This window comes from Urocitellus parryii, chromosome 4 (genome assembly GCF_045843805.1).
Source record: "Urocitellus parryii isolate mUroPar1 chromosome 4, mUroPar1.hap1, whole genome shotgun sequence".
Lineage (NCBI taxonomy): Eukaryota > Metazoa > Chordata > Mammalia > Rodentia > Sciuridae > Urocitellus > Urocitellus parryii.
Genome location: NC_135534.1, coordinates 52194211 through 52216874, shown reverse-complemented (window position 1 = coordinate 52216874; position 22664 = coordinate 52194211). Strand labels below are relative to the sequence as shown.

The 22664-nt window shown below is 45.7% G+C and overlaps 1 protein-coding gene and 1 pseudogene across 2 annotated transcripts in view; both read right to left on the bottom strand.

The window, feature by feature from the left end:
* Positions 1–22664, bottom strand: part of Galnt18 (polypeptide N-acetylgalactosaminyltransferase 18) — a 332050-nt gene that overhangs the window by 23039 nt on the left and 286347 nt on the right. The gene's annotated exons all lie outside the window — the stretch shown is intronic.
* Positions 1186–22653, bottom strand: LOC113187848 (endosome-associated-trafficking regulator 1 pseudogene; annotated as a pseudogene).

Below are 22664 nucleotides of genomic sequence, written 5' to 3'. Positions count from 1 at the left end.
GGCTGATTTAAAGGTTTAGTTATTGGTCATTAACCCCTCGACACAGAGGTCCATTACTGTGCTAAGGGCCACAGTGAGCTGATGCTAAATCAGGGCTGAAGGGAGTCACTTCCCAAATAATCTTCTGTTCACCAATGATAGTGCTAGGTCCATGTGGGGAGTAGAAAGCATTTATAAGCCTTGTTTGCCATTTTTTGAAGAAGCATAAATGTGTAAGGCAAGCTCAGAGCTCCTCCTGCAAGCCCATTTTCCTGGTTGAGGAAGAACAGGTGAGGCTAAGCACACAAATCCCACAGCCTGGGATTAGCCCATCAGTCAGTGGTTGATTCAGTGCAATTCAGAAAACACACTCTCAGGTACCAGGCCTGAGCTGGGCATTGGTGAAGCAAAGGGAGTGAGATGTTTTCCTTCCTTGAGGAGCTGTCAGCCACAGGCAGAAGAATGCATAGAATATTCTCATGGTCAGGCTTAGGCATGGTCAATGTGCTAAGATGCCCCAGACCTCCAGGAATAATGACCTCTGCCCAGGATTGAGATCAGCCTGCGCGAGGAGGGTAGTTTTCCCAGATAAGCGACAAGAGCAGGGGACTCCTGGCAGAGGAAATAGGATCAACAAAGCCACAGAGGCATAACACAGTGCTCTAAGGGTTGGGGTGCGGAGATGAGAGGGAAAAGCAGCATGAGGGCTGAGGAATTTGGACAGCACCTTGCTGGCCAGCAGAAGCCTGCGGCCTCAGACTGTGACCCTGCTTGTTAGCACATTTGAGGGCTTTTCAGAATCTTTTGAGTCAAAAGTATCCAAGAGGCCTGGAAAGCAGGGTTGGGCTAGAGGTGACCCAGGCAGCATCAGCAGGCTCGTCTGGAAGATTCCAAGAGCACATCTCCAGAGCGACAGGAAAAGCAGAACTTTTGACCCAGGAGTTGTCTTTGAACTTAAGACTAAATATAAAGGGCTGAGCTGAGCCTGGCTTCTGCCTCCCAGTGTGCAGCAGCCGCACAGAGATATTGCTGGGCTCACGAAGTTTTAACTTAGATTCACAGCTGTGACTGAGTTTGAAATTGTCTCCATTCTAACCTCTGAGGTTCCTCCTAACATCCCTGCCATACTGCCCCACATACTTCCCCATACTTCAGATGTGGCCTCCTGCCTCGCTTTGACCAACAGAATGAGATGAGTGACATATGTCACTCGTAGTTAGAAGCTTTAAGAGCAATCGTGTGATCCACCACCTCTCTCCACTGCTGGTTCTGCAGCATCCCTGTGGGATGACACAGAGCTGAAGTTAACCCAAGTTGGCCATGGGGCACCAGCAAGAGATAAGCATTTCCAGTTGTAGGCCACTGAGATGTGGGGATCATCAGCATAGAGAGATGAATGCTGGATGGGGGCGGGGTGCTGCCAAAGCCTAAAAACAATGGGACACTGATTCTGGAGATGGAAGGTGGGATGGTGAGGAAACCATCACTGGAGACTGCAAAGATGGTGACCTCCTCTAGGCAGTGGTGAAGCATTGGCAAATCTGCTGTCCGCAGTTATTTGGGAGACTGATAGCGTGGCAAATGAGGGTGCACTGCGACAGAAGAGCAAAACTTTGTTACTATCAGCCGCTTTTGACAAGGTGCTGCCCAAGAGAGATAAGGTCAGGAAAGAAATGGACAAATTTATGACCCAGAAATGTCTGTTACTGTAAGCCACCGGGATCCTGAAGTCCTATGCTATTGGAGCCCTGTGAAGCCGGAAACTGACTGCTACCTCACCAACTCACCACACAAAAATAGAATTACAAAATGTAATGGGTGCCCTTTGGAAAAGTATAGGAACTTTGAAAAATATACGCCGAGGCAACTTGATCTGATGTCGGGAGAGGGAAGGGGGTTGATTCAAGAAAGACTGGCTCAGATTCAAACTGCCGAGGCTTGAATCCCTGCTTCCACTGTTCAGTAGCCATGTGACTATGACAATTTACTCAGCCATCATTCTCTCAGTTGACTCATCTATAAAAACAGGAACTAAAACTGGTGCTCATCTCATAAGAGTGTTGGCAGAATTCTCTATTTCTTTTCTTTTTTTCTTTTTGATACTGGTGATTGAAACCAGGATGCTTAACCACCGAGCCACATACCCTGCCCCTTTTTAAATTTTTTATTTACAGATAGGGTCTCACTAAGTTGCTTAGAGCCTGCATTTGGACTTACAATCCTCTTGCCTGAGTCTGCCAAGTCACTGGTACTATAGGCATGCACCAATGCTCCCGGCATGTTGGCAGAACTCCATGGAATGGTGAGGTCTGAGTGTTAGCCCATAGTAACTCGACTATCACACTGTCACTCCCTGTGGGGTCCCAGGTTCCCTGAGGGCAGGGCCCACAATTGTCTGGATCCCCATTGTCTTCCTATTATTTAACCCTTGGCTCAACACATATAATCAAAAACCATATTGGTCATTTGAATTAATATATTAATAAATAATTCCAGGGATACTTGTACTTTAGCTCAGAAATTCTTCCAGGCTTGCTCCCTGTTATCTGCTTCACATCCCTTACTCCAAGCTTTCTCTAAGCTTTTCTTTGCCCCATTTTGGACCAGTTTGTTGGATACCACCCTCCATATCGCCCTATGGAAAAATGACTTGAATAAAATAGAAACTCTTCCTGGGACAAGATTCTTACTACTTTTCCCAGAACATATAGCCTGTGCAGGCCTAATTCTTCCCTGGTCCCCTAGAAAAGAAGGGGGCCAATCCTTTCTACCTAAGGAGGCTCAATCCTTTGCTGTTACATAACAAATATCCTGCACTACATTAAGAAGAGCTTAGAATATTCTCAGAGAGGTTTTGTGTGTGTGTGTGTGTGTGTGTGTGTGTGTGTGTGTGTTGACAGATATTTTAACATATGTTCAATGTGGGCTCTGGACTCTGTGACAATCTCAGCAATCAGGAAGATGTAGGAAAGAGTCTGCTAATAAAATCTGCAGGTTAAGATCCAGCAGGGATAAGTTAGCCTAGAAAAATGGAGTTTATGTGGATGAAATAATGGCACTCGATTCTAATCTGCAAATACAAATCTATTTTATCTGCTCCAACACTATCTCTATCTCCATCTTCCTCGTCCCTGGGAAAAACATAATCTGCTTTATAAACAAACAAATTCTAGCTCAGGTTTTCACTGGATATTGCAGACTTCAGACACTGATGTCAGATGGATTTGCTATGGCAGACAAGGTGTTGAAAAACTAAGGCCATTTTGGGACGAATTCCTTTTCTTGCCATAGCACACGGTAGGCACTCAATAAATATTTTTGAGTGAGTAAACAAATAATACAAACTGAACATGATAGGGCACTGTGATATGTTATAAAAAGGGCCACAGATTTTTTTGTCACCTTGCATACAAACCACTTTGCAATGTGACCCTGTAGCTCTTCCTGGTCAAAGGTGGAGTCCATTTCTCTTGCCCTTGAGTCTGGGCTTGGCTGGGTAGCTTTTTGATTAGTGCAATTTCCAAAGCAAATATGAAACCAGCAGAGACCTGAAAAGCACTATGTATTTGAGTCAGCCCTGTTGCTGCCCTTAGGAAACGCTACCACTGCTACCATGTGAAGCAGCCTGGGCTGGCCCATTGGGTGATGACACACACATGGCCCAGAGGTCCCCTCTCTCCAGCTGATGGTCAGAAATCTCCAGAAGCAAATCCACTAGCTGGCTAGCAGTTGGACTCAGACATATGCATGATCCTGGCTGAGCCTAAAGGAAGAAAGAGTCAACCTAGCCCAACCCAATTGTCTACCCTCAGGATCTTGAGCTAAATAAATGGTTTGGGTCTTTACCCACACAATTTATGGTAGTGTGTTGTTAGTATGCACAGGAACCTTATTTTCACAGGAATGTTTATAAAGCATTTGGCACAGAGTGTCAGTGTCCAGCAAACCGTTGCTCTTTTCTATCCCCTCCTGGATAAAAAAAAAAAAAAAAAAAAGAAAAGAAAATAATAATAGCAATAATATTCCCCAATTTAGTGAGGTTTTTCTCGACGCCAGGCATGATAAATACTTTCTATATATCTGTTCAGTCCTCATGTTATCCTGGGTAAATGGGGTATTAGCCCCACTTTTAGGTGAGAAAAAAGAACGAAATGAAGGAAAATAAAGGGACAGCGAGTGGCAGGGATCTGAGCTCAGGTCAGCTGGCTCCAAAGCTCCTCTCTCTATCGCCACTTACCCTACCTCCTAAGAAAGAAAGAAGGAAGGTTCTGGTTCTTCCCTTTGCACAGGTGGCTGTGTTCTTCCTGCCCTGCTGTGTTCTTCCTGCCCTGCTTCTGCTGGTGTACGTCCTACTCCCTTCCTTTCAGTCTGGGACTTCAGGAAGGCATCCTGGACCCACCTTGGCCATGACCCAGCCCTTGTTTCTCTTTAGCAGCTGGGACTCGGCCCTTCTCTCGCAGAATGGAAGCTCCCTTAAGCTCGACTGACCCAGGACAGAAGACAGTGTGAAATCCGGGAATGATGCGATGGGCACCAAGTTCAGTGGTCATGAGGACAGACAGAGCATTTGTCCTGAGCACCAAAATTGGGGACAAGTGTCTCCGCCCGCAGCGGCAGTATAAGAAGTTATGGTTCTCAGATCAGCTTCTGCCATTTCTCCTAGGAGGCCTCCTTATGGGCTTTCCTGAGTCATAGTTTCCTTTGAGGTGGCCCCAAGCCAATCACCATTAGGATGCCCTGGCAGAACATCTCAGTGGTCTTTGCCTCATCTACCACTCCACTCACCACTTCCTGGCCTGTCAGGAGAAGCCTCACCATGCAAGTGATGGTGGAAACCACCTAGCACAGATTTTCCAATGGATGCCAGTCTTAAATATCAAAACTTTTGTGATAAATTGTCTATTTTCATGAAGCCATGTTACTTTCAATAGAGGCAATTCACTCAGGGTGTCGCTGCACGAGATTTAATTTTGCTGTCTCTATAGGGTTTTCCTCTCTTCTCCTCCCCTGTGATTTTTCTCCAGTTGATCTTCCCTCCTAAGTCTTTGTGCAAATCTTCTGAAACCTTTATCAAGCTCCCAGTATCTTTCCAGGACCATCCTTTCCAACAAAGGGACTGTTCTTTTCCCTTTCATGACTCTTCCTGGAGGATGCTGATCAGCATGTATGTTTTTGAATCTCCTGATTCTCTCCTCAGGGACACGAGATGAAAATGACCCTCTCCTTCCCGGGACCCTCCTCATCTCTCCAATACCTCAGCACCTCCATCCTGTATAAAAATATGTCCTTAAGGATCAGACATCAGTACCACCTCTGTCTGCCCAGTCTGGTCTTCTCGCCCAAGTCCCTCCCAGGCAGTCATCTGCATCCATGGTCTTTGGTGAAGGGCCACAGCTTCCTCTGCACCTGCTGGGCAGGTCCTGGTCAATGACACACCTTGCATGGTGGCCTTAATTATGGGGGTGGTGTGTGGAGCATTGTGCTCCATTTTAATCACCCACACCCAGACCCCACTCTTCAATGTCTCCGAGATCCTATTCTCCAGGCCTCTCCTTTTGCCCAATTCCCTGATCACCATCATGCTCACTCTCTTACTCCAAAATGCCTCTCCTCAGTCTGATGGAGGCCTTCAGAGTAATAACTTTTTTCCTCTTTCTTCCTTCCTATATGGTCATATTTTCTCCTTCCTGGTTGCTCCACGTTCCTAGAGAGGCAACAAGTTCCCTCAATCACTTCCTTGCTAGGAGCTTCAGGTCTTCAATTCCTTATTCTTCCTGCACCCTGTCAACCCCTCCTCTGAAGCTTCGGTCTCCTTCTCCACACCTGTTCCCTGGATGCACCACCAGGGGAAGTTCACAAATGCTGCAAGTTAGACCCACCACAAACTTGTGATCTTCAGCCCCAGCTAGGCCCCTCCACACCATCTAGCATCCCTTCTTTAGGTGCCGGCTCAGCGTCGGAGCCACTTTGGCTTAGCATGGCTTCTAATCCTTCTCTATTCTTCCACATGACCAGATGTCCCCAGACTCCACTTGCAAGACCACCTGTAGTGGTCGTGTTCCTCCTGTGCTTCTCTCTGGCCTGCCCCAGAGCCTCAGCAGAAGTATTTTTTCTATAGTTTAGGTCCAACACCTCCCTCCCCCTCCATGGATCGATCCCATCCTCTCCTGTCCTCACCCAGCCCACCCCCAGGGATATTGCTTCATTGATTTCTCTCTCTACCCGCATATCTGATCTCTTTCTCTGCTGATTTCTTCCCCTCAGCCCTAAAATATGTTCCCTATTACTTTCCTTAAAAAAAAAAATCAGAAGGCTGGGGCTATAGCTCAGTGGCACAGTGCTTGCCTAGCATGTGTGAGTTCAATCCTTAACACCATATAAAAATAAACAAATAAAGGCATGCTGTCCATCTACAGCTATATATATATATATATATATATATATATATATATATATATATAATCAGAATACACACCTTTCTCAATCCCACACCCCTTCTGACAACCAGCTCCTTTCTCTCCACCCTTGCATGGCAAACCCTGAGGCAGAGGGGTCAACACTTACCAACTCCACTCCTCACTTGCTTCCTTAGACACAGAGCCCTGCCACCAAAGAAACCCCCAGAGGGGACAAGTAGGGTAACGCTGGCTCATTCCAGTTTGTGATCATCATTTTGAAAGCTTTACTTATTTTTCTCATTAATTTAGATATTTTTAAAAATTTAAGCCATATTTTTATTTGTTCTAATTAGTCATACGTGAATGCATTTTGGCACACTGTACACAAATGGAGCGCAACTTCTCATTCCTCTGGCTGTACATGGTAAGCTATATTTTATAAGCACCCATAATGCTCAGGCAAATATAACCGGGTGACTTCTGAGCAGCCTCAGTGTATTCTAAGGATGCCAATGGTACTGCAGAGATGTAAATTTTTGCTATAACCTTGTTCTATAAGAATTAAGACCAGCAAGTCTTTTATTTTTTTTATTCCTGTGGAAAAAAAAACATGCTGTGAAATTTTCCTTTTAAGCGTGTCCTTCACCCAAGCCAACCTCCACTCCCACAAGTGTTACTGCATTTAATAGTGTATTTTGAGCAAGGAGAGAAAAATAAAGCCGTTCCGGTGATTGATTTAGAGGGCCCAGCTCTGCACTAGTTCCCAGTGTATTAACACAGTGCTAACCTCAAGGACCACACTAGAGATCTACACTCCCAGGGCTAATGGGGAGCAGAGAATAGATTTCAGAGAAAGCATCTGGGACAAAGGCAATATGGTGACAATGGAGTTAGTTGGCAAAATCTAATCTAAGAATCCATTTGTGCCTGTGATATTTTCTGAATGTATCTCCTTAGGAACTTTCCTGAGACAGATTAAGCATACCCCTAAGCCACCCTGATGTAAACTCCATTCAGACGTCCACACTCGATGCCACCAGCCATTCCCAAATCCCAGAGCCTGTTACTTACACTCTTCTTTCTTGGAATCTTGACTAAGGGAACATTTGAAAATGCATGAGGGTGTTCTGGTTACATACGGACACTACAGGTGGTCAAGGCCCAGGGGTGGTAAATAGGATAGACAGACACAGTGATGTATTGCTTCCCCCCAAACGTCAGTAACATTGACTAAAAATTAACAGCAAAGGGCTGCAACTGAGGCACCCCACTCACCGAGGGCCTCCCCTGGATGCCAGAGGCATCAGAGAACTCACATCATCTCTGGAAACCTGCCAACTTCTGGCTCCAAATGGCAGAAAGAGGAGGTGCTTTTAAGTAGGCTCTTCCCATCTCTCAGGAGATGGGAAGCCGGCCTCTTACACTCTGTCACTGGCTTGCTGTTCTTATCCTGGATTTCCTGGGTGTGGTCCTGCAAGGCCATGGTGAGTGGAGGAGTGGGTCCCAGCACACTGCAGGGGAAGCTTCCATGAACACAACCCAGCCATCAGCAGAGCCCCTGGGGTCTGAGGAGATCCTCCTTCTCTTGCCGGGGGACTGGGTAACGGGAAAGGCAGGCCGACTTCATGTGCTAGCAAGACTTGGTGGTAGTAGCAGGAGAGGCATTGACAGAATGCCAACACCAACCTGTGCCCATAGAAACTGGCCCACCATCCAAAAAGAGGATCAGGATCTGGCTTCCAGACCAGTTAGGGAGAGCACATCTCTCATGCTCCCATCTCCAGGTCTCCATGAAAATATACCAGATCTCAAAGAAGAGGGCCAGCTTTTACTATGACTAAATACTAATCAACTCTAATCCTAACAGCACTACCATATTCGAGGGCTTACTATGCTCCAGGCAAGGAGCTAAACATCCTATGTACTTCTCCATTCAACCCTCACAAAACTCCCATGAAGCCGATCATTTCCACCCCACTTTACAGATGAAGAGTCAGGCCTCAGGTCAAGGGTAGGAAGTGCTAATGCCAGTGTGCCTGGGCAGGCCTCTTGGTCTTGCTGAGTAAGACTGTGCAGGGTTTACTCAAAAATCCAACAACTTTGTTAACAGATCCCTTTAATAACCAGAGGTACACTGAGTGCTTGCTCTGTGCCGGGCAGTGTCCCAAGCACAGGGATAAAGAATTCACAGAAAACAAAAAAAGGTCTCTGTGCTCAAGGAACTTAGATCTAGTGGTGGAGAAAGACCATTCAAAAGAAACAAATAAAGATATAATTGCTCACTGGGTTTATTATTGCATTTACACGTACAATGTAAGGGTTCTGAAGGAGCCAGACAAGATAGGAAGATGTGAGAATAGCAAGTAAGGGCACCTAGAACTCTACAGGGTGTCAGGGAAGACTTTCCTAAGTAGGTGGGCTTTGGGGTGAGACCTGAGGGATGAGGAGGGGAGAAGGGAAGTGGAGGCTTTTCAATTCCTGTTTTGGCACTAGAACATGGAGACTGGATATTTCTAGTGTGTGTGTGTGTGGGGGGGATGGCTGCTCTAATTCCTCATGGGGAAAGTGGGAAGCCCCAAAGTCAAGAGATCTGGGCAGACAGCCTTCATGAGTCAAGAGAGATCTGACTGGCCTCGGTCCTACGTCCAAGCCCAGGGAAGTTGGAGAAGGGTTGTGTGGATTGACTGGTGTGTTCACATCTCCTCCAACCCCATCTTGGAAACCTGTCGTAGTCCTTTCAGGAAAGAAAACTGCACGTTAGACTCAGTTTCCCTTTGGATCCTAAGAAGAGTACACCTGGTGGTTGACTAGACCAGTGAGTGACTCCCTCCCCAGCACTCTCCCTGCAGCAGGGGTACACCGCACACTTCCTGAGTGCCACCCAGCATCCCCCCACACTGTGGGGTTCCTTGTCTTGTCTCTTCCCAGAAATCTTCCTGAAGCAGAGCCACATGTCTTGTGAAAGGGGGGGACAGCCCTGCGTACAACTTCAAGCCTGGCTTTGCATGTAGGCAACCTGGCTCCCACGCCCGCCCTGCCACTTGGCTATCTTGTGACTTGGAGCAAGTTATATAATTTCTATGAGCCCCGATTTTGTCCCCTGTAAGAATGGGGTAATAGCAGTACCCACTTCAAGCTGTTGGGAGTATTATCTGAGTTTAGACACATTTAGCATTTTGAATGATAATCTAGAAATAGTAAACAATAAATGTAAGCTGTCATTATTATGGCTACCTTTAAAAATCATAAATGTTGGTTGAGAGGTGGCTCTAAACTGGACAAGAGACCAACATGACTGAGCCCAATTCTGTGGCAGACTCCATGCTAGGCACCTGCTGGATTCACCCTCATCTAACTCTCAGCACCAGTCCCAGTTTTACAGAACAGGAAGCTGAGGTGCAAAGAGACCAAGTCAGGTTCTACCTCCTTTGTTACTGGATTCCTGACCTGTACCCACAGCCAGAGCAGCCTGGAAAGCAAGGCTCTCCAAAGAACAGTCTACAGAGGGCCAGAGAATCTCTGCTGAGAGCCCAGACATTGGCCACTGTGGTGCTAATGACTGCCTCTCCTCAGCCCGTGGGAGTTCATTAAAGTCATGCAAAACTGGCTGTTTATGACTAATTGTGAGTTTGGACATTAAGTGAAGAACATAACATGTGGAGTGAATAACAAATCAAGCAGCTCCTTTTAATTTTTTTTTTTTTTAGCACAGAAGCCACAGGAGCAGCTCATAGAGGTTATCACTGCAGGCACCCACATCTGTGCGCCTAACATAGCCGTCTGCTACCTGCCACCCCCTCTTACCATGAAGGCGAGCTGATGGGTCCTGGCCTGTGACTCTGCCTCTGTGTGCAGTTACCCAAAGAGAAATGGAAATGAGGTGCTTTCTGAAAGCAGGGTGGGAAACCTCACCCAGTGAGTGGGGACCAGTTCTAGGTGGGCTGGGAGTTAGAGAATAACCACAGGATGTCCAAGGGTTGCCTGTGATGGAGAAGGAACCCAGTGATAGTCACTTGGGCTGTGCCCACGGAGCCAGCCAGAACCTACAGGAGGCTGTGCTGGTAGAGAAAACAGCACTGGTCAGCCCTCTTTGCAGCCTTGACCCTTGGACGGGTTGTTCCTGCATGTGACAGAATATGCACCCCGCCCCCCGTCATGGCCCATATCCACCACCACTTAGGGTACAGACTTGTGTCCATCTTTACATCTTTGAGCCCTATGGGGATACGTTGGCAATGTGATTTTAAGCTTTAATGAATTGACACATAGAGAGTGTCTAGCAGATTCTGACATGCAGTAATTTTATGTGTGGGTGCATGAGGAGGTGCATGTGACTCTCATACACATACACCCATATAAATATATATTTTATATATCAGTAAATCAAAAATAACATAATAGCCTTAGTGAGCTAGCATTTACTATGAACTAAGCTTTGCCTTAAGTTATAGATATCTGAGTAAAGAAAAATTAATAATATTGTCCTGGGTCACAAAGCCAATAGGTGGCCGAGCTGCCCCAACAGGGGCTGGGCAAGGTGGGTTTAGGTCCTGCTGGTAGGGCATTGAGGAAGGAGTGAGGTTGCAGGCTGCAGTAATAAGACAACTCAGAGTCCACTGAGGAGTGCTCTGGGACTCAGCAACAAGGGCACCTCGTCTCCATGGACATCTCAAAAGGCTGTAAGGATGAGGGAACAACTCTAGCCCCAGGGGTCTGGAGGGAGAGATAATGATGGTGCCAGCCTTACTCTCCCAGCCTTGAGTGTAGGATTGCTTTGAGCTTGGAGAGGCTGCCCACCATCATGCTGGAGGCACTGGGCCAGGTATTACCACATATAGGCCATCAGAGCCTCCACGGTTATTCGGTGGCATGCACATTAGGGTCCTGTGTTCCCAGATTGAACATATGTGGGAGTTGGAAGCAGGAAGGCACCTGCCCCACTCAACACTCATGGTGTGGGCAGAAATGGGACTAGATCCCAGCTCTGCTTGACCCCAAGCTCCTGCTCCTTCTACACATTGGTCATTCCCTGAGTCCTCTGGAGAAAAGGCCACCCCTCAAGCAACCAACTTGCACGAAGAAAGTGGAAGAGTGGAAGTGCTGGCAGGGAGGTACTAAGGGGTAACACCCAGAGGGTGTGAAGAGCAGGCTATCTGGGGCCATCCCAGAGCCACCACAGGGCCAGACTCTGTGTCATCCCCCACTCACTGGATCTTGCCCCTGCCCTGGAAATGGTGCAAGAAACACCTCAAGGACAATAAGAAGTCCAACTAACTCTATCTGGATTAGTTCTTGAATGATGCAGAGCTAGAGGTGACCAGCCACAGCTTGAGGGCTGCCTGAGGCTCCCCGGAACACAACCCAGCCAGGTCTTGCACTGCCAGATCGACTGGCGCCTGGGCAAGGCTACTGCAGGCCGAGGAGTCGTGGAGGGCACACACTAATGACAGGAAACAAATGCAGGGAAGGTTTTCAAACTGCACAGCCTGACAGTCTATTTATTTATAGATAAAAATCACAGAGAAGTGGAGACATCTGCCAGAGGTCACAGAGAAGTGGGAAGCCATTTAAATTCTTGGCCCACCAAATAACACTTTTGCAATTGTCTCTGAGACGTTCTGTGAAAGATCTGGGGGCATAAGCACAATCCAGGAGGGGACCTTAATGTCCCTCTGTCACCAAGGTCATTGCCAAGCAGGGAGGAGCAATGGTGTCATTATGACCCATGGGATAGCAGCTTCTAGAGGGTAGTGAGTGGTCAGCAGATTGGGAGGTCAGCAAGCATCTCTCTCTCTCACTCTCTCTTTTTCTTTCTCCTTGTCTCTGTTCTAAAACCAAGTGAGAAATTTTTAAAATGAAAAAGTTCCAAAAATGCAAAAGCAAGAAAATCCACCTACCACTTCATACTTTCCTGACTTAACCACGCCACCTGATTTGACATGGGATCCATCTCCATGCTAAAATAGAAATCTTCTTTCATCTCAACTCTAATCTTTATACCTTGAGTCAAAGCTTGTCCTGAAGCATAAATGTGGCAGCTGCAGTATCTCTAAAACTTTAGAAGGAATTAAAGTCCCTTTCATCTTCCTTCTTTTGCAAGCCAAGAATTTAGCTTCCCCGAGGAAAAGCACTTTAATTCCCTGAGTCTTTTACAGTCTAGAAATTTTTGGCAGAATGACCGGGATAAGTGGCTGAACGCTGTCTTGTCCCCGCTCTCTGTGGGCTAATGAGAAGGCGCGTTGGGGCAGTAGGTTGAAGGTTTCAGGGTAGCAGCTGTAATTATCTGTCCCTGCCTCCCTCTCCAGACTGGGACGCCTCTGGAGAAGGGACTGGGGCCTTTCCCTCTCACAATTCTTGGCATCAAATAAGGCTCAAGGTATGTTTGTTGAATGAGCAAATGAATGAGTGAGTGAATGAGTGAGTGACTGAATAAAGAGTCTATGGGGTGACCCCATTATTGTATTTTTCCCATTAGAAGGAATTTTCCAGGCGGTTACACTAATTAGGGCTAATATTCTCAGTTATTTTGAGGATTGCTTCAAATCTGCTGCTAATTTAAATAAAATGGTTACATTTACTCATTAACCAATTAGCATGCTTCCCAGTAGCTTCACCTCACTAATTTGATTATTGTACCATGCTTTCTCCTACCCAGGCCTTCTCTGGGACTTGGGAGTGTGGCGACTGTATCCGAGTAAACTTTAAAACAACACTGAGGAAGAATCTCTCCAAGGGTTTAAGCACAGATGTGAAAGCGGTTCTTCTTTCTAACCCAAGCTATCCTTGGGCCCCACTGGGTTCCACTGTAAGGTGCTCGATAAAACCATTCCTATCACTAGACCAAATTTATTCTCCAAGGGAAATGAACTTTCCAGAAATATGAGGAATTCGCGAAGGATCAGCTATTGTATTTTTGATGAATGAATGAATAAAACACTCACTGGAAGAGAAACTAGAGGTCAAAATATGGCCATCTTTCTTAGTCCTATCTTTGCTAGTACTTGCAGTGTGACCTCAGGCAATTCTATTCCCATCCAAGATACCCTCACCTTAGTTTCTTAAGTGTCACAGGTAAAATTAACTTAGGAACCAAGTTCTTGTGACAGAGACAAATTCCTGGGAACCCAGAATTGCCATAACTTCCTGCCCCTCTGCATCCAGACAGGGCCATGTGACCAGGTCTAGCCAATGAAATACAAGAGGAAGTGATGGGAGGGAATGAAAGATGTCCAGTCACACTTTTCCTCTTTTGGGGTGCTGTGGGTTCAAAATTCTTATGCTGAGGTCTTGATTTCCAATACTCAGAATGGGGCCTTGTTTTGAAATAGGGTCCTTGCAGGGAATTAGTTAAGTTTGGATGGGTTAATACTGGAGTAAGGCAGGCCTCTAATCCAAGATGGCTAGTGTCCTAATAAAATGGGAAATTTGGGACACACACCCACAGAGGATGTCATGGGAGGAGTGGGGCTGTGCCGAAACACACCCAGGCACCATCAGAAGCAGGCAGAGAGGCCTGGAACGGATCCCAGCACCTCCTGTGGGAGCATGGCCTGTGGGCACCTTGATGTGGGACTTCCAGCTTTCCTGAACTATGAGAGGATAGATTCCTATTGCATGAGCCTCTCAGCTTATTGTGCTTTGCGATGGCAGCATAGGAATGGGGAAAGGCCACAGGGATCCACAAGGGTCATTGAGTCACTTATGGCCAGAGAGTCACCAACCTTCAACAGATTTTTGTGAAAAGAGTAAGAACAATATCTAAAACCTGGAAATAAGACAAAAGAAGGGGGAGGCGGCCTGTCCTTTCATACCATACTGGGGCTTTGTTTAACAGGTTCACCCAAGACATGCACTTTTCTGAGGGAATTCTATCCATGTTGGAGTTGGCTATTTACTTTTCAATCCGCACTCGGACACTCTGAAGTTATGTGCTATCTCCTAGATTTCTGCCAGGGTATAAAAGAGCACACTCCAGGCTATAATTTTATTCCCCTGTAGGATATTAAACACTTTGTACCTAATCTATCTTATTCCTTTTTTTTTTTTTTTTTGAGAAAAATGACTAAAGATGCTCACTTTCTCAAATGCAACGAGTACTTATTTAACCATTTTCCAAGGTCAGTGGGAAGACCTGGGCCAGACCACAGTCCTTCTTCCACCTTCCCCATCTTTTTTGGCCACAGCTGGCTAAGAGCCAAGTCATGAAGCTCAATGGCGGCCACACAGGCAAGCTCAGGAGAGGAACAAGTTCACATCTTGGCTGTGGTGGAGATTTGAGGACTGATAAATACAGAAGGGACTGTCTCTGGCACTAGACTGTAAACTTCATGAGGGCAGGAGTGCTTTTCTGATTCATCACTGTCTTTCAGGGCCAAGAATAGCATGTGGCACATGGCAGAGTCTCACTGATTAAACAAGAAACACACAGAAGGGAAGGAGTCCTGAAGTCATAGAGCACCAGAAGGGGAGCAGCCTCAGCTTAAACCCAAGCTTAGGGGTCTGTGTGACATAGAAACCCATCCTAGGGTCTCTGGGACCCACCAACCCTGCCTTGGGAGGTCAATATCACACAAATCAATGGCTGGGGAGAATTTCCTTATTCTCAGCCTTATAATTTGGAGGGACTTTTCATGTCCACCTTAACTGTTCTTTCCAGGCTCATCAATGACTATTATTTCAGCTTCAGGACACAGTCTCGAGTCTCTTTACCCAACTTGCAATAATAATAACCCACATTTAATAAGCAGTGACTAGGTGCCAGCCTTCATTGTCTAAATGCTTATTGTGTATTCATTTATTTAATGTTAACAACAACCCTACAAGGTAGGTGATACCACACTCTGTATTTTATAGGTAAGGGAATTGAGGCACAAGGACGTTATGACACCTACCCAAGGAACCCAGTTGAGATGTGAGCCCAGGTCGTGTGGTTCTTAAACACTATGCATTGCCTTATTACTTGCATTTCAACGTTGTCAGGCTTCCTATCAAGTGATGCTCAGGGAAGAACAGGTGAGGTTTCATAGCAGAGACCAGGAAGACTGTCACCTCGGCTGCTCTATATTCCCCAGATAAAAATGTGAGGCACCTCTGGAGATGCACAGTGTAACAACTGCACCATGACTTGTGGCTGGCAGTCCTATCCATGTACATGTGACCTTTCCTGGGCTGCCCTTGTCCTGTAAAAGACTGTTCTGAGAGCTGCCAGTAGGAGGGAGTAACATCCTTGGAGATGCATGCCAGACATTTGATTTGGTCCAAATCTGGGGGATTCAGAGGCCCCCTGGGGGCCAGCATCTATCCAGAGTCTCCTGAATGTACCCTGACTCTGCCCTCAGGCAGCATATCCCTGAGCACCTCTTCAGGAGCTGTGAAGTTCGTGAGGCCTGGAAGATATCTTTGGGGGACCTTCCCAGCCAGGGGCCATGACTTCTCACTCACCATTCATCCCTGATCCTGCATTCAACCTGGGTGGAAGTAGAACCCTGCCTAGGGGTACACAGCCTAACCCCAGGATTAGCTGCTCCTCTGACTCTCCCAGGTACCTGGGCAGGCCAGCCTCATCCAATTGCTGCCACAACAAAGTCCTACACCTTCCTGCCCTGGGAAATGGTGTGATTTGAGGCTGGTCCCAAGCGTCCATGCCTGGGGCACTGACAGCTCTTCATCTCAGCACGAGCTGGTAGGAAAGGGCAACTGGGGCAGTGATCTCTGGACAGCCGGCCTTGGGGGATGGGGAACGGAGACCCGAGATGCTGCAGCTCCAAATCAAGAATCTGATTGACAAAGGCAGCTCCCAGGGTTCCTGGTAAGCACAGCCCAGATTCACAACTTCCCAGCACAACTGAGTTTCAGAACAAAGGATTTGGAGACAAGCAGGTTGTCAGAGTTGGCAAAGCTGGGCTTAGAGATGCCTCAATCCAGCGTCACTGTTTACACATAGGAGATCAGGCCCACATGACACCAATCAATGGTAGATGAGATCACAAGAGTCATCAACCATTTGGTGTAGATACTGACCAAGAGGATAAATGAGGAAGCCCTGTGGGTTGATGGGCTGGATCTGCCTGATGACTGTAGAGAACACAAATGATGTAGGGCTTCATTGAACTTTCCACTTAAGATTTGTGTACTTTAAAGTCAAATTATACCCCCACCAAAGAGTAAAACAAAATAAAGGCCCAAAGAAGGTAAAGGTGACATTGCAAATGTGAGGCAAGATCAAACCTAGGACTCGGGCCTTCTGAGGTCCACTACACTGCCCTTTCCCTGAATCCACTGCATTGTTGCTGCCATAGCAACTCAGTGATGCTCCAGTCAGTTTATGGACCAGGATATAAACTCATGGCACACAGTAAATGATGTCAAGGAGAGTCAGTTCAGTGCAGGATGAGGGTATTTGCACTTGGCAAGAATCAGGCTTAATGAGTAGTAGTAATGGTGACACTGCGGCTATAGCAATCCTAATAGCTTGCATTTATCAAGTATTTACTATGTGCCAGGCACTATTGCAAATACTTTACATGTATTAAATTATCACAAGAACCTTTACGATACATGTAATTTGTATTCTTCCATTTTGTTTTGCTACAGAAAAATACCTGAGTCAGGCTACTTTATAAAGAAAAAAGTGTGTATTTTGATCATGGTTTTAGAGATCTAAGGGCCTGAATTCATTGGTACCCTTCTTGCTAGCAGAATTCTAAGGTGGTACATACAGGTAATGACAGGGTAACTGACATGGAGCACATGGGTATGTCTATTCTGGTCTCACTTTCTCTTCTTATAAAGCCACCAGGATTCAATCATAATAATTAGTTATTATCCTAATAACTTACATGATCCTCATCACCTCCCAGAGGCCCACCTCTAGAACACCATAACTGGATCAAGTTTCTACTCTCTTAATATCTTACAATGAAGACTCAGTATCATCACATGAACCCTTGTTGGACACATCCAAACCAAGCCAAAGCCACAGCATGATTTGAAACTCTATAATCTGTACATAAGGAAATGGGTCCAGATTTAGAAAACATGTTGGGATTTCACAACTAGAAAGCTTTAAAGCTAGACTGGAGCAGTCTGGTCCCAGAATCTGCTGCAACCACAGCACAACCTGTTCCATATTAGACCCTCTGTAGCTGATGGAGAACTGGCAGCCTGTGCCCAGGCCAGCACCTGCCGTCTCACAGAGGGGTCATCCAACACTTGTCCAGTGGTCCAGACAAGATCATGAGGATTAGAAAGTAGAGAGGGAATTTACAAAAAACAAACTATTGTGGCCTGGCCATCTTGATCCAACCTGGGGATATTTTGAGATTAAACAAATAGGCATTTAGCTTTGCTACTAATTAGAGAAATGTAAGTAAAGACACAATGTGATACTACTAGACACCCACCACAGGGCTACAATTAAAAATACAGATAATACCCAAAATTGAACAATTAAAAATACAGATAATACCCAAAATTGAACAATTAAAAATACAGATAATACCCAAAATTGAACAATTAAAAATACAGATAATACCCAAAATTGAACAATTAAAAATACAGATAATACCAAAAATTGACCAAGGATGAGGAGCAACTAGAACTCTCATAAACGGCTGGTGGGAACAAAAATTGGTTCAACTCTGGCAGCCTCTTTGGCCATACACTTGTTATTTTGGGCTACTATAACAAAGTACCATAGACTAAATAGTTTAAATAACAGAAATTCATTTCCTCACAATTCTGGAGGCTGGGAAGCTCTAGATTAAGATGCCACCAATTTGGTTAGGTGGCCAGGGCTCTCTTCCTAGCTTGAGAAAGCTGCTTTATTTCTGTGTCTTCCAAGTGGAAGAAAGAGAGTAAGAGAGTACCAACAAGTGAGCCCTCTGGTGTCTATTCTAATAAGGCCACCAATCCTATTAGATCAGGGCTCCACCCTTACTATCTCACTCACCCTTAATTACTTCTTTACTCCCAATACTGCCAGGGTTAGGATTTCAATCTATGAATCTAGAAGGGATCACAATTGTAGCATGCTGTCCCTGACCCCCCTAAATCACGTCCTTAGGAATGCGAAATACATTCACTCCACTTCCACAGCCCCAAAGTTCTTAACCATTCCAGCCTCAACTTTGGAGTCTGAAATCCAAAGTCTTATCTAAGCAGCACCTAAATCAGGTATGGGTGAGGTTGGGAGGTAAAATTCATACCAAGGCAGCTGTAAGCCCATGAAACCTGACAAGTTATGTGTTTCCAAAATTCAATGGTGGGACAGGTATAGGGTAGAACTCCTTTCCCAAATCTAGAGGTTGGAATAACAGAAGGGGGAGGAGTCAGACAAGTCTAAAACCTGGCAAACGGCAAACTCCATTACCTTTTTTTTTTTTTTTTGAACTTATCAATGTTCTGGGACGAAAATGGAAGGGCACTTATTACAGAACTGCTGTTTTCATGTTTAATAATTTAAAAACTCACTGAATTTTATAAAAATTCCTTCCAACAGATTACTGAATCTATAAAACAGCAAGAATTTCACAAGAAGGACTGCACATAAACCACAAAAGCAAATTGTGGACAAGAGCTGCTCCTATTGCAGATGGTCAATAACACTGTTTTAGGTCATGAAATTGGTATCTCATGATAAATACTCTGGGTGAAGACTGCATAGTTTGGGGCCCAATTGCACATTCAGATGAAGCACTGCTGATCAGGGCTCATGGAGCTGGGAGCTGGAAGCATCCAGAGGTCCTTAAGACTGGTCATCTTCCTCTTTTATTTTGGAAATTCTTTTATTTATTTTAGTTGTCAATGGATCTTTATTTTTGCTTATTTATTTATTTATTCTTTTTTATTGATTTTTTAAATATATGACAACGGAATGCATTCCAATTCATATTACACATACAGAGCACATTTTTTTCATGTCTCTGGTTGTATATAAAGTATATCCGAGATTTAAGGATTTCAGAAACAAAATTCAGCATTTCAGCTCCAGAAACCAGCTGCTTTATGGAGGCGTGTGCAACTGTTCCTGACAACACGGAGATTCCGTAAGGCCTTGTCAGTGCTCTGCTTTCCCACCATCAGGCTGGCACCCTGGCCCGACCTCAGGGCTTCATTCTCATGCTTGCAGTTGGAGACGTGCGCCTGGCGCAAGTTGATTTCCTGTCTCAGCCTCATGGGGTGATTTTGTGCCTTTCCAGCCCGTTTCTTCATCAGCTCAGGTTCTGCTCCACCTGCTGGAGCACTGACTCCAGGTTGGGCCGGTCCCTCTCCTCCTTGATCATCTTCCGCTCAGGCATCCTTGCCATTTCTGTTTGAGTTTCAGGGAAGCTCTGAGCCTCATTCAGCTTTCTTCTTAGCTTAGCATTTTCATCTGTCAGTACTTTGTAACTTATCTGCAGCCTCCGCAGGTATCTGTCTCCCAGAGACTCCCCATGAGTTATAAACTCTGCAGGAGGACTCCTTGCTGGAGACGCCAGAGAGATGCGTGCATCTGTGTCCCTCAGCCTCCAGAGGCACAGAGACTCAGGGCCTGCCAGCTTCAACCAGGAAAAAGGAAAGGTACATGCCACAGGGTGACGTGCTGGCCCTGGCCCTGGAGGAATGAGCCTTCTCCACAGCAGATGACAAATAGGCCCCAGGCTACCCACTGCCCTCATCTTCCTCCTCCTCTTCCAGGATGTCGCCAGTCCCTGGGGGGTATGCTATTGGTCGTGTCCTCTTTCAACAGATCAAAGATTCTTGGTTTTCAGAAACTCTTTAAAAACAATATGTGCCTTGACAGTCTTCAGTTATATAGGGGCAACTCTTCTAAATTTAGAATTGCAATTGTAGGAGTACATGCACACACAATAACACTGCTTTTAAGTCATTGTTCTCTTGTAGAGTTAGGTGAACTCTGGGAATGTCATCAATTCAGAATAGGTTACCCTATGGCATTATTGAACAATGATTCTCTATTCTAATTCATTCAGTGAGCCATCTCTCTGGTCTGTGTCTCGATGTCCTCTTTGTGTATCAGAACGGATTTGCTTCTGCAAGGTCTTCTAGTTTGTCATCTCCAAAATGTGTCTGTGAGCTTCCTTGGTACATTTTCCCTTTCCACAGCCAAAATCCTCAGGAAGATGAGGCTCTGGGCCAGGACAGAGGGGGCTTGCCTGAACAGAGGCCCGCCCACACTCCCATCCTCTGGCTGTCACTTCCACCATTCGCTTTTAAGGACCAAAGATAGTCCTCTTTGGCTTAATTCTCTGCCCTCCAGGACCTGGGAACAGAAGCAGCCTCATGCCCATAGCCCTGCAGGTGGTCCTGCCTCCTTGGCTACAGAGAGGGTCTGTGGGGGGAGTGGCAGCCCTAGCAATATCTCAGTGGCCTTTGGCATCTTTCTTCCCTTTCCCTGAGAGAGACTGGTCCACATTTGCTGCCAGATAGAGCTATGGATCCAACAGCCTTCCTCCTGCCCTCCCACTTTCCCTGCTTCCTTTGGTTCAAACTGACAGGGTGGGGAGCTGCCATTTGCTGGTGAGATCCCATCTCTATTCCTCTCCTCTGCTGAGAGGGTTTAGTCCCTGAACCACACTCAAGAACTATCAAGAGCTACACCTTTAGTGTTCTCTTCAGAGCAAGGTTGCTCATGGTTTGTGAAGTGGATAGGCTGAAACTTCTCCAAGTCTTCAGGTTAAGGTTAGGAGAGGTCATAAGTGTGGAGCCCTGATCTGATAGGATTAGTATCCTTATAAGATTCCATACCCCAAAAGCTCCTTCCTACCCTTTCTACCTGTCCTGAGAGCACATAGAGAGAAGGCCCTCTGCAAGCCAGGAAGAGGGCCTCTACCAGAAACCAGATGGGCTGGCACCTTGAACTTGAACTTCTCAGGCTCCAAACCATGAGAAAACAAATTTCTGTTGTTGAAACCACCCAACCTGTGAGATTTTGTTTTTTTCAGCCTGAATAGACTCACACAGGTAATGTCACTAAAAAATGAACATACACCAACACTACTTTTAGGTATAAATCCAAAAGAAATGAACATATATGTGAACCACAGGACATGAGCAACGATGTCCATTGCAGCAGTATTTATAGCACTTCTAACCCACAAGAGATCAAAGGGCCCATCAACAGCAGAACACAGAGTAAACTTTGGTATATTCATAGCATGAAATAGTATGCAGTAATGGAAATGAGAAAATTACAACTACATAAAACAGGAAGAATGCATTTCATGAATGCAGGAACCAGTACAAGAAGGTATGAACCATATCATAAGATATTGTTTACTGAAAATTCAAAATCCAGTAATTTTTTTTAAAAATTTGGGTGCTGGTTACATAAATGTGTTCACTCTGTGAAAATTCATTAGGCTGAACTCTTATAATTCACTTTTTTTCTGTAAATTTGCTGTACCTCAATTAAAAGTTTACATAAAAATACTCACCTATTAAAAATGTCACACCGTCTTACTGTATATAGTGAACAGTGAGTTGCTGTATGAGGTGGTGTGTGGATATTGATTTGTGATGTCACAGCAACTGAGCCCACAAGAAAGACCAGGTGGTAGGATCCCAAAGGCAGATCACTTAGGGAGTCTCATTGTTCATATGCAGGGTACCAACATGTGCCTTGATAGTCTTCAGTTATGTAGGGGGCAACTCTTTTAAATATAGAATTGCAATTGTAGGAGTACATGCACACACAATAACACTGCTTTTAAGTCATTGTTCTCTTCTAGAGTTAGGTGAACTCTGGGAATGTCATCAATTCAGAATAGGTTACCCTATGGCATTACTGGAAAATGATTCTCTATTCTAATTCATCCAGTGAGCCATGTCTCTGGTCTGTGTCTTGATGTCCTCTTTGTGTATTTGAAGCATAGCCATTTAAAGGTGAATGTTTGAGGATAAGCCATTTTCCTGGTAACTACTAGGTCACAAGAGCTGGAAAGGAGTCCCACGAATGTAATTTTAGCCCCAGTTATGACCTACTCTAGGATAGAGACTGGCACTCTGGAGAGACTCAGGCACATCAGGAGCCTGTGGGGAAGTGCCCAGGCTCCCTCCTGCTAGGGAGGGGCTTGATCGCCAAAACAAGGACTGTGATTCACCTATCACCTGTGTTTGTGTTCTCATCTCCACTCTAGAGAATCCTGGTCCCCAAGCATCCGCCCTCCCACCCTCCTTCCAGGCAACACCGGTATCCTCTTATGCTCATGAGAATACTACCTGGTGGAAACCAGAAGCTGCTGGCCCGAGGGCAGCCACCACAGAATTTAGCCATTCTTCTCCACA